The 13441-nt window shown below is 40.9% G+C and overlaps 1 protein-coding gene across 1 annotated transcript in view; it reads right to left on the reverse strand.

The window, feature by feature from the left end:
- The window catches only part of cwf19l2 (CWF19 like 2, cell cycle control (S. pombe)), a 57968-nt gene that overhangs the window by 17191 nt on the left and 27336 nt on the right, over positions 1-13441 (reverse strand). The gene's annotated exons all lie outside the window — the stretch shown is intronic.

A 13441-nucleotide genomic window follows, 5' to 3' on the forward strand; every position in this document is an offset into this window, starting at 1 on the left:
TTCGGTACTTGCCTGTCACTGAACACTTCCCGTTGAGCAGCCTGGCCTTGTGGAGCAGGGATGGCGTAAGTTGAATTGATTTTTATAATTGTATTGTAAAAATGTTATTTAGGCGTTCTGTATTTTATAAAATGTGTTTATAATTGTAGGTTCACCTGAGCGACCATCCTGGGATGGAGGTCCTTGCTCAGTTGCTTGAGGCGGCGGTCTGCTCGCAACTTGAGTTAAGTGCACCGAAATCTCCTGCTCCTGTGATGTTGGCTCCTCCCCCCCTTGGGACGGCTTCCCCCCCCCCGGTGAGACGTCCCCTGCCCCGGCTGGTTGTGGTTGGCGAGGTGGCTGCTCCGCGTCGTTCGGACCCTTTCGCCTGGACTGTGGTTCGTGGCCGTAAGGTACTGGATACATGCTTAGTTGATTTAATCAACATTTTGTATGTTTAACTCTTTAAGAGTCCTTGAATGTGTGTATTTGACTTTTTAACATGTCTGTTTTGTGTCAGCCTACCTGAGTCTAGATTTCAGCTTTTCTTTAAAGATTATAAACAATATACGAGTTTTTTTAATTGTGTTGAGGGCAAGTCAAACTGGAGTTACGCTAAAATAATTAAGTCTTTTTTGTAGAAAAAAAAAAGATCATGCAAATGTCAAAAACCACCGATTTTGAGAATGTGAAAGGGAATTAGCTTACAAATGTAAAATATGAAATGCAACATGACATCTCTTTATTTGAAATCTCATTTTCAAACAATAATTATGGGCTGTATTTTGTTGCTAAGAAATGGGGGACACTATTGCAAGTAATGGTGAAAAGAGCAACTGTGACAAGCGGGACTAGAGTAACAGCAAAAACAGTGAGATAGTGATATTGATTGGTGTGACAGAAATCTGTGACACACACTTCATACTTAATATGTAGTTTGGAGAATCAAATATACTTTATTGATGTTCAAGGGGAAATTGCTTATTTGCTGATAAGATGGTTCGTCCAAGGTGTAAATATTAGTTAATACAAATGAAACCATAAGCAATATAAAATTTATGGAAATGTATACGTAATTGCGATATTGTAAGTAATTTAAAAATGTGACTAAATATAAAATAAATGGACAAAATAACAAGCGCACACTGATATGTTAATCTATAAATGAGTCCTGGAAAAACTTGGAGTAAAGACACTCACAGTCTGGTCATTGTATATGAAAAATTGTGTAACTAATAAATGTGCAGCAGGCAGGTTTGCTCTTTTTTTTAAACTGAAGAAGAGAAAGAGGGAAACTTGCAGATTCTGATCTGAGGCACAGTGAAGATTAAAACGATGTTGATGGCAGTTTTATTACAAATTTAGATAATCGGAGGCATAAAAGGTAAGATGAGGTTATGGTAGGGTCAGAGGCAGGTACCCAGAGGTCCAAGCAGAGGAATGGCGGCACTGCACAGCTGTAAGGAGTCGATCACCAGGGGCTGAGGAAGAGCCACTCCCCCAGCAGCTAGTAAGCAGTTTCCAGCCGTGGTAAACTCCAGGAGTTAAGGTAGAAACCCTTTGTGAGTTTCACAGTGAAAAAATAAACATTTTCCAACTTGAAATTTTTGTAACTCCGGTATGTGTTATTACAGTATATCCAAAAGAGAATAAAAAGTGTAATTTCAGACAATTTCGGTTGTGCTCGAGAAAATACCACACTAAGCACTAATATGATTTCTGTTGAGGAAATACAAAGGTAAAATCAAAGTTTGTTAAAAATGAGGTATATACTGTATACAGTATATACCTTGCTTCCACTGAAAATACTTTTTTATTGTTTACAGGCATCGCGCGGGGTCCAGGGTGGTGATGGCTGTCCACACACCACTGGGAGGATGGTTGACCAACAGGTATGATTTTCTTCATCTCCAAGCAAAACATGTTGTGTCCTCAGTGTACAAATGAATCTATTTTAAGCAATTTTTTTGATTTTACAGGGAGACCTGCTGGATTCTTCCATCCCCCCGAATCCTGTGTGGTTCAGCCCAGCGTTGCTGGAGGAGATGGACCGGATCGTTCCTGCGTCTGGCCTTGACGCTCCGCTACCTACATGTTCTCCGAAGGGGAAGAAGGTATTTTATTTAATTTAAAAAAAAATCATTTAAATTTCATGTGCCACAGTTAGTTTTAACAATTATATAATTTCATCTATTTTTTGATTAGAAGGCGAGTCCGAGGCGTCGTCCAATTTCTGATCCCTCCCAGCTGAATCCGGTGGAGCGGCAGGTGTGACACCGTTTCAGAAAATATATCACAGACTTTTAAGATAATGAAATGTATATGTTCACTTTGCACTAAGTTGATAGCTTCTGTTGATTTATAGATGGAGGGAGCGCCGAGAGAGACCACCAGCCCAGCTCGTCGCCAGGCACGGAGAACGGTCCCCCAGACGGACGTCGAGGCCCCTGCCGAGTCCTCTTCCGTGCCACTGGAGGACCATGTCCGGGATGGGAGCTGCCAGGTAACTCCTTCCTACCACCTCAGTCACAACAAATGGGTGGAACAGTGCAATGTGTTGTGGACAAAGTTGGCATTTGTGGTTCTGTGCATGACGGAGGTGCCAAGGATTATGTCACTAACATGGGCACAAAAGCTACAAATGGCTGTGCAAAGTGAGTTTATATATTTAAAAATTGTGTGTTTTTCCAGATTTTCATCTGGGCGTGCTGCTTTATTTTTTGTTCCTTTTTTTATTAAATTAAATATAATTTCAAAATGTTTGTTTTTTCAGATTTGCTAAAGAAGTGAGCTAATATTATTACAGACTAATTTCTAAAGTACAGAAAAGTGAATTTGAGATGCACAAATATGAACATATGGATTTATATTGAAATCCGATCCAATACTGCTGTAATAACAGTATTTACCATTATGTTACTTTAACAAAATTACCTTTCAATTAATCTATTTATCACCAGAATAATTGATTACTCAATTAGAAAATACATGTTTACAACCCTAATTGGTGGTAGGTAGTCATCAGGTGAATATTTGTATAGCTAAATATAATTTTTATTCTTTTTTTTTAATGTTTCAGGCTTCTGCGCTGGAACCCGGGATCAGCGGTCCACCTGTCCTGTTGGTAAGTGCTACACATTCCCAGGCCGACAAGAGGTATGCTGCATTTTCCCGTAATCACCAGTGCACATGCATGGCACTCACATTTTTAGCTTACCACAATGAGGGGTTGCAGTTTGACACAGTGATGCTTGACAGAGTGATTGAAAAAGGAGACCAACTTTATGTCGGTGTTAAACAGCAACTGATCAGTGATGGAACATTTCGTGACAATCACTTGACGTTTGAAGAGATGCCTGACCATGTGCTGACAGACAGGAACATCTATGCAGTACACACAACTGGTTTAAGGGTAGGTCATGTTTTTGCTCGTAGCGTGAGCCCTCAAGGATCTCGACAATTGGGTTTGCCTCTTGCCCTGCAACTGGAATGTCTTTCGGAGAATGTCACCCATGCTTTCCTTTTGGTGACTCCAGAGTGCATTGCAGTTTTCAGGGACAGAAGCGGTCGGTTTGGAGTTTTTGATTCCCACTCAAGAAATTCAGCAGGCCTGCCCCACCCCAGTGGAACTGCAGTAATGATGACTTTCTGCAACCTATCTGACATGGTCAACCATCTGCTGAAGCTTTTTCGAAACCGCGGCCCCAATGCCACCTATGAGTTTGTGCCAGTAGGTTTTGTCAGGGAGAATGACGCCCCTTCTGAAAGGCCAAATCCTTTTCAGGATTTGGCCTTTCAGAACATTTCACCTGGAGCCACAAAAGTAAGTCCAACTGCTTTGAAACCAGAGAGTCCCTCTGATGAAAAGGAAATGCCTCCTTGGCTTAGGGAAGTTGGAAACATGTTAGAGGAGACAGCTCCAACCGTTCCAAATGTATTAAAAGCACCAAAAGCCAAGAGAAGAAAGATTAGGGACAGGGTTAAAGCGCAACAGGGACAGAATGTAGAAACAAAATTAAAACAAAGTTCATATGGAAAAGACAGATATGTAAAATCTCCAACATTTAGGACCAAAAAACTGCAGACCTTGAAAAAAACTTACATTCTTAAACAGGCAGAGAGGAAGGATCGGCTCAACAAAAGATACAAATTAGATGCCCCATTCCGCATGGCTCGAAAGAATTATGTACATTTAAGATACGACTACGTCCCCAGCTACAGAGCCAAGCATAAAGAATACATGCGTGAGTACATATGGCAACGATTCAAAAATGATCCCATCTTCAGAAGCCGACAAAGAAAAATTATGGGTGAGCGTATGAGGCAACGATTCAGAGATGATCCCGATTTCAGAAGCCGAAAAAAACTAATTATGAGTGAGCGTATAAGGCAACGATTCAAAAATGATCCCGATTTCAGAAGCCGACAGAAACAAATAATGAGTGAACTTATGAAGGAGAAGTATCACAGAGAGCCTGATTATCAGTTCAAACATAATAAGAAATGTGCTGCCAACAGGAGAATCAGGCTATCAAGGGAAGCAGTTTCCAATAAACTCAAATTGGAGCATGCTTTGCGAATCAGAAGGAAATACAAAAGAAATGTAGGCTTCCACCTTGAAACTCCACGCCCTCTGATGAGTGAAGAAATGAAAGCTGCAATACAAAACTTTAATAAAAACATTCAAAACGGACCCACATATGTTTGCACTGTGTGTCACAGAGCTCTTTTCCCCAATCAAGTAAAGCAGTGTAAACGAGGTAAATATACCAAGAATATGCGTGTAGTAGCTGATTGTTTCACAGGTACGTATGTTCATGTGTGTGGACATGCTTGCTCAACCCCATGTTCTGTACCTCAAGAGAGGATGGGGGAGTGGATCTGCTACACATGTGACAGCCATCTAAGCAGAGGAAAGATGCCATCGATTGCTGCTGCCAATAACCTTCACCTAGCTTCCGTTCCCATAGAGCTTGCAGAATTGAATGTACTTGAAAGGCAATTAATTGCAAAAATTCTACCTTTTGCAAAAATTGTTTCCTTGCCCAAGGGCCAGCAAAGGGCAATACATGGAGCAGTTGTCTGTGTTCCTTCTGACATGGAAACCGTCGTAAACAGTCTTCCGAGGCCCCGTGAGGAAGCCCAGCTTTTACAGGTGAAGCTGAAGAGAAAAACCAAGTACAAAGGGTACCAATACTTTTACACGGTCAACATGAAAACTGTCTTAGCTGCACTGAGAAAGCTTAAAGAGAGTCATCCAGATTACAAAGACGTAAGTATAAATGAAAGTGCCACATTTGAGGGTTTCCAAGAGGATCAGCCAGTTGAGGACTCAGAAGCAGAGGAGGCTGCAATGGATGCAGCCGCAGACCAGCAACCTGACCACATAGGGGCAGAGCATCAGGCACTTCGACCTGGTCTGATCTTGGACACCTGTATGCAGCCTCCTGACATAGCGCAGGAAGTATTGTCATATGGAGAAGGGATTTTCAGCATTGCGCCGGCTCAGGGGAACAAGCCCATCTCCTTCTTCAGTGTTCCAAGACTTGAAGCCAAGGCTTATCCTGTACATTTCCCAACTGGAATGAACACATTAGATGAATCCCGCCGTGTTGCACTTTCACCGAGTATGTATTTCAATGTACGACTTTTCTCAATAGATACTCGGTTTGCCAAAGACCAGAGTTATCTTTTCTTTGCGCAATTTGTTACTGAAACTCATATTGCCAATAATAGTATGTCCATTCAGACCAGAAAAGGGAAACCAAGCACCAAAGATGGGAAAAATATTTCCAGCAAAATGCTGCAGGACAAAGAGGAATTGGAAAAACTGATCCAGAATAAAGAGGCCACCCGTTTCATGCAACCCTTAAGAGGAACTCCTGCTTATTGGGAGAAAGGATTACGTGATTTGCACGCCATGGTGAGGCAACTTGGAAAGCCCACTTTCTTTTGCACGTTCTCTGCTGCTGAAATGAGATGGCCAGAAGTCATTGAGGCCATCAAAGGTCAACATGGCGAGCAGGTAAGTTTTTCTGAGCTTGACTGGAATGCAAAGTGTGACATTCTTAGAAGCAACCCTGTCACCGTCATGCGCATGTTTGAAAAGAGAGTGGACGCACTGTTTAGAGACCTCATTCTTTCCCCTGCACAGCCCATTGGACCAGTTGAGGATTACTTTTATCGTGTGGAATTTCAGGCAAGGGGTTCACCCCATATCCATGCTGTGATATGGATTAAGGATGCACCTGAAATGGAAGATCCCTCATGTTGCGGTGAAGTCATAAAGTTCATCGATCGTTACATATCCTGTCAGTTGCCTGATGAAATCAGAGACCCAGAGCTCCACAAAATTGTAACAGAGGTTCAAATGCACAGCAAAAAGCACTCAAAATCATGCAAAAAAGGTAATGTTGAATGCCGATTTGGATTCCCCAAACTACCAATGGACCGCACCAGAATCACCGTCCCAGTAATTGACTTAGATTTGGAAATTGATGATGAAACACCAAAGCAAAGTAAGCCAAAAGGTAGGAGAAAGTCCAAAAAATCTAGATCACCATTTGTCTCAAACCTACAAAGAGAGGCTAAGAAGAAACTGAAACCAATTAGGGATTCACTGAAAGATGACAAATCATCTTTCAGGGATTTGTCAGAGTTACTCCAGGCTTGTAATATGACCAAAGTAGAGTACAATGGCCATGTCGATGCTCTCACTTCTGGAATGGTGGTAATCATGAAACGAGATCCTAAAGATAGCTGGGTCAATGGGTACAACCCCGATCTCCTTCGTGCATGGAATGCTAACATGGACATCCAGTATGTGCTTGATGAGTACAGCTGCATTGAGTACATGATGTCCTACATAGCCAAGCCAGAGCATGAAATGGCGCAGTTCCTCAAGTCTGTTGTAGATGATTTAAAGACGGCCAATGTTAGCCAACGCGATGAGATGAAAAAGATCATGCAGGCTTATTCAAAACAGAGAGAGGTTAGTGCTCAAGAATCCGTTGCGCGCACTTGTAGCCTACCTCTCAAAAAGTCCTCTCGTAGTGTCCTTTTTCTTCAAACAGATGAAGACGGTGTAAAAATGAGCCTTCCGATGAGTAAACTCGTAAACATGTCCCCAGATGAAGAGAATGTGTGGATGACAGGATTGCCGGAAAAATATCTCAACAGACCAGAAACATTAGAATTCGAACACATGTGCCTGGCAGAATTTGCGTCAGAATACCGGGTTCTATATGGTAGGCAAATTGAAGGGCCAAATGCAATTCCCCTCCTTAATGATGCAGGATACATCCAGAAAAGAACTATGGGCAAACCTGCAGTTATTAGATTTACTCGTTTTTCTGAGAAAAAAACACCCGAAAAGTTTTACAGACGGCTTCTGAAGTTGTATTTTCCTCACAGAAGAGATGAGGACCTTAAAAATGAGGAACACACAACCTACGAAGCCTTTTACAACAACGGTTTTCGTGGTAGATATCGGGTTAAACAGTATGTGGATTTCAATTGCAAAAGGTATGAAGGGCAAGGTAAGAAAATTGATAAGATTATGGAAAATCTGACAAAGCAAGGACCGGTTCGTAATGCGTGGAACACTTTTGCACCCGAGGTTGAGGTAGACCGTTTAGAATGCGCTGCTGAGCGACCACCATTGCAAGAAGATGAAGAGCAAGACCCTATTCCAGATTATGAAATTGATGTCAACACTGTAGACATGCCAAAAATTGAAGCTCCTAAATTGAGCCCTGATTTCATCAGACAAATGTACAGGAGTTTAAATGAGACTCAAGCGTCCATGTTCTACGCCATTCGCGATTGGTGTCTGAAGCGCGTCTGGGGTGAGAACCCAGAACCGTTCTTTTATTTCTTGACGGGAGGAGCTGGCTGTGGTAAATCTCATGTCATCAAATGTGTTTACCAGGAGGCAACCAAGCTCTTGCGCCAGCTTCCGAGACTTCTCGATATTGGTGACATGTCCAAGCCCACTGTGCTCCTCACAGCTTTTACTGGTACTGCAGCGTACAACATATCAGGGAAGACTTTACATTCCATCTTGAAGCTACCCAAAAGTTTAAAACCACCATACAAGGGACTTGGAAATTCATTGGATGAAGTGAGGGCAGTTCTTTCTAATGTAGAAATCTTAATCATCGATGAAATCTCCATGGTCTCCAAAGACCTACTTGCATATGTTCACTGGAGATTTCAACAAATCAAGGGGAACAACAGGTTCATGGGTGGGGTCTCTGTTTTGGCTGTGGGGGACTTCTTCCAACTTCCTCCTCTTGGACGATCAAAACCGCTTTGTGTCGCCGAGGATGGCGTGCTTGATATCTGGAATGAGAATTTCCAGATGATCAGCCTGACAGAAATCATGCGGCAGAAAGATGACCGAGCGTTTGCAGAGCTCCTGAACCGGATTCGAGTTAAAGGTAAAGCCGATTCGCTTAGTGAGGATGACAAGGCTCTTTTGATCCAAGCTGTTACTGACCCCAAAGAGTGTCCAATGGATGTTCTGCACATTTTTGCAACAAACAAACAGGTGGACACCCATAATGCAACAGTTGTGGCCTCTTTAGGTGTAGTAACAGTTGATATCGAGGCAGAGGACTACAAAAGGGTTACAAAGACAGGAAACATGATTAATCTGGGCTGTTGCATAGCGGGCAACAAACGAGACTTGTCTAACAACATACAGGCTGGTTTGGGTTTTAGGGTAATGATTATAAGAAACTTGGATGTAGAGGATGGTCTCGTTAATGGAACATTTGGCACCATTGCGGATATTGTCACCAGTACGAAAGATGGAAAGACTACTGTAAAGTTAATTGGACTCAAACTGGACAATCCCCTCGCTGGACACACAAAAAAGATTCAGGGTAAACCAGATGGCTTTGTTTACATTGAGAGATTTGAGGAACAGAGTAGCGTAAAGGGAGTGGTACGACGGCAATTTCCAATCAGGTTAGCCTTTGGGTGTACGGCACACAAGGTCCAAGGGATGACCATGAAGTCTGCGGTCATTTCTTTGAAGCGTATTTTTGAACCCGGAATGGCATATGTGGCCCTCAGTCGCACAACTTCCCTGGAAGGACTTAAAATCATTGATTTCGATGAAAGTAAGATCTACGCTGACGAAAATATCACAGCAGCTATGGAATCAATGAGACCAGCATCGTTTTTGCACACCAGACCACTCTTGCATTTTCAGTCTGGTCATCAAGGTGCAACATTAACAATTGTCCACCACAATGTCGAAGGTCTTATCTGTCACTCTGAGGACATGAAACAACATCATGAACTTATGCTGGCAGATGTCTTATGCCTAACGGAGACTCATTTATTTGGATCTTCTGTTCCAGCTTCTTGCCAAATGGAGGGCTATTCTTTCTTTTCACGGAACAGACATGTCTCCTACTCAAACAGAGTCGACATTGCTACCAAAGAGGGTGGGGGAGTAGCGACTTACTGCCGGAGTCTTCTCCAACCGCAGGAACGTAGATTCTTTAACCAGGTTACAGATCTTGAATTCAACGTTGTCAAAGTGGACACCCCAATCAGAGCCCTCATTGCGACAGTTTACAGGCCACCAAGTTATGATCTTGGAACATTTTTAAGAAATCTGCAGAACCTCTTGGATGGCCTGAATTCAATGGATATTCGGCCCGTTGTCATATTGGGAGACTTCAATGAGGACCTTATTCCTCCTGGGAAAAAAGCCATCAGTGAGTTGTTTAGAGCAAAAGGCTTTATGCAACTCATCTCTGATGCAACCACAGAAAAACGTACTCTCCTTGATCACATTTACATCTCCAATCCAGAATACTGTGTCCAGTCAGGTGTCTTGCAGGCTTACTACAGCTACCACAATCCTATATACTGTGTGTTAGCTTCAGTATAAGCTGCATCTACAGTGGCTTCCAAAAATAGTCATGCTCCTTGAAATTTTCCATATTTTATCACATTACAACCACAAATGTAGAAATACAAGTACATAATACACTGTAGATTTTTTCCAGGTATTAACTGAGTAATACACACTTTTCAGTTTATTTGCAAAAAATTAATTCAATAATGTATACTTTTACGCCTCCCTGGTAGAGTCTATTCTGGGGTCCTAGAAAGGAGGGTCCTTAAGTTCCTGGAGAGTGCATGGGAGTTCGTCCAAACAATCAACATGTGTTTTGTGTACTTGGAGAAGTAATTTGACAGTCTCCCTCTGGGAACCTTGCGGGGGAGGAGGGTGGGGGGGGTTCTCCGGGAGTATGGTGTCCAAGGTCCTTTGATATTGGCTGTAAGGTTTCTGTGTGATTGGTGCCAGAGTTTAGTCTGCATTGCTGGCGGTAAGTCGTGCTCATTTCTGCTGAGAGTTGGACTCCACCAAGGAAACGAGCCCGACTCTGCTGGCAATGCACACCAGACTCTGACATCGGTCATGAAGGAACCTAACAGCCCCTATTAAAGGGCCTGATACTCCATACTCCTGGAGAACCCCCGCATGGTTTCCAGAGGGACACGGTCGATTTCCTTCTCCAAGTCCACAGACACATGTAGAGCAGTTGGATGAACTTCCATACACCCTCCAGGTCCCTGCTGAGGTTATGGAGCTGGTCCAGTGTTTCATGACCAGGGTGAAAATCACACTGCTCTTCTTGAATCCTTCTTTTGACTATCCGACAGACTCTCCTCTCCAGGACCCCCAAATAGACCTTGCCAGGAAGACTTATTTGGATCACACCCTCCGGTCCAACTTTTTGATCAAATGCACGGTAGTGTGTTCCCCGGTGACCTGCGTCCGAGTGAGGGAACACTGAATCAGTCTGACTCATCATAAGGGGTCTTTTTCTTGGTCTTTTATATTACATTCCGATGAAATATATTTGTGGTTGTAATGTAACAATATGGAACAGTTCAAGGGGAATGATTACTTTGTAAGCACTGTACATCTTAATCCTGAATTCATGACAGGACATTCTTTTTGGAGAAAATGTTAAGATCTTACATCATTTTATCTGACTGTGGTTTCTTTCGTACATGCAGCAATCAGAAAGCAGTGTGGGTTGTTTTTCTCTATTATTGTTGCAGAGTGTTTGATATATATTTATTCATTGTACACATTTGTGAATTATGGTATAGCTTGTGGATGTTGTTGTAGGCATAAAAATATTCTTGTACAGTTTGCGAATCTTTTCAGTACTTATTTAGTTCCGTAGAAAGGAGGCTTCATAAGCAGGGTTTGTATGTGCCCATGAAAGTTTGTTTGAGCTTTGGGAATACGAAAGTGGCTGATCTTGAAACACTTATCGGTTCTCTGTCAGAGTAGTTGCTGGAAATATTGGACCAGGAAGCAGTAGATAAAACAATCAGTTACTACACGTATATTCTGTTCTATTTTGAAATCAAAATTATTTCAAATAGGTCTTCAATCTGGCACAGAGCATTTTCCTTATTTTTCTAATGCAGTTAGAGTAACTGTTACCCTTCAAATAAATCTAATTTTTTGCAAAACTCCTTCGTTATTTTTCACTATTTGCGTCATTCAATTAAAGCTCTCCTTGTTTCATCTCTCTCCAATCACACTGCACTTGTTACTGCTGCAGCCCCCCTAGTGGTTACTTCACTAGGAGGACAAAAGTTCAACTCACTTTTGTCCTGTTGGACTCCCTCCACATAGTGAGAATTTGTGTTGTTTTGGTGGAATTAACCTCTTTTCTCCCAGTTTTAGTCTGTTTTTGCAGGTTGTTTTTGCAGGTTGTTCCACACAAACAATCCTTGGAGGCTGCCAAGAAGAGAGAGAGGAAACGAGACCTGGAGGTTTGGCCCATGAGATGTAGCAAATGTATCTAAATTGTAGCAACCTTAAAAGTAGTTACTTTTTTGTTGTTGTAGATAGTTCATAGATAGATAATAGATGTCTATTGATGGAATGACTTGTGTATTTTTAGTCCAGGACACCCTTGCCTACCTCATGGACTTGGTCCCACACCCAATCTGAGGAGAAGATGGAGTTCCTGTTTCTTTAGATAGGTACATAACAAATTAAAGCTAATTTTGTTTATTTTAATTTGAAATTGATGATGTTGTATATGTAGGTTTGATAGGAGGAATCCAGTGGATATATGCCCTTTTTTCTTAGGTCACATTGGTGTTTATATCTATCTTAATCATTCTTAAACCTGAGTTTTAACAAAGTTTAATTTTTACTTTATTCATTCATAAATCAAATAAATGTTTAAAAATGTCATATATATTAATTTGGTTTTTGTCTGTTTTTTTTTTTACTACAGTCTGTGATGTGTCACACCAGATTGGAGGCCTAAGAAGAAGTTGGCCAAATCAAAGACCTTCAGAGAAGCAATTCTTTTTTGTTGTTTTGATCTGTAAATAGTTTTTCATGTATGTATATATTTAAAATTGTTTCATTTATTCTATAGAGACTGCAATATGTTACATTAGATTATAGTTTCAAATATGTTTTCATGTATGTATATAGTTATAAACGTTTCACATTTATAACAAGTGGATCATCATGGCAAAGCCATAATGTTTCACTTGTGACAGTAAATCTGTCGGGCCTCACCTTGACACTCAGGCAACAACCCTGAGTGCCACCTGGCCGGACAGGACACACGTAAAATAAAAAAAATAGCAAAATTTTTTATTGCAGAGGCATCAGATTCTCGAATGTATTGTATTCTTTAAAGGTTGTAATTTTTTGTTCATTGTAAACTTTTCCTGTAAAAAGTTTGTAGAAATCTTTTAACATCAGTTCAATATATATTTAAACGTGATCTGTTGTTTGTGTGGGTTATTTAAGTAAACATTTTTGTCACTATTATGAAGTAGATTAATTTACCTTTATAAGTGACAAAAGTCACTAATGTATAAATTTTAAAAAGTTTTAATTGATTTCAGAGAAAAATAAAATAATGTTTAATATTATTGAACTAATATAATTATTATATTATAATAACATTAATAGCATTTGGCCTATTTTAGCTTATACACTTATTTTACATATTGAATGGTTCAAATCCATGTTAGTCAACATGCTTGTGACTCTCCCCATGCTTTTTTGTAATGCCTCACACAGAATTCTTAATTCAGAGATGCTTAATTACCATAGCAACGGAACACAGAGCAGCTGATTAGGACTACAAAAACGCATCACTGTAGTTCTAAGTATAGCAGAACATGATGACACAGAAGGTTAGAACTAAAACATGGAGGAACTGTCAGTTATTACTGTGGAGGACTGAGCTGGCCGTTAGAACTACTTGTGTTTTGGGCATTTTATAACAGAATTTACCTAACCATTGTTACACATGGGATTAGAGTGGCCATTTAAAATTAAGCTTACTGAAAATTTCAAAATAAAAGCCGTGGCAATTTTTACATCACGTAATTGCTATTTTGGACTTTATGTGACTGGTTTAAACAAATCACTGTTAGA

Source organism: Xiphophorus maculatus, chromosome 18 (genome assembly GCF_002775205.1).
Source record: "Xiphophorus maculatus strain JP 163 A chromosome 18, X_maculatus-5.0-male, whole genome shotgun sequence".
Taxonomy (NCBI): Eukaryota; Metazoa; Chordata; class Actinopteri; order Cyprinodontiformes; family Poeciliidae; genus Xiphophorus; species Xiphophorus maculatus.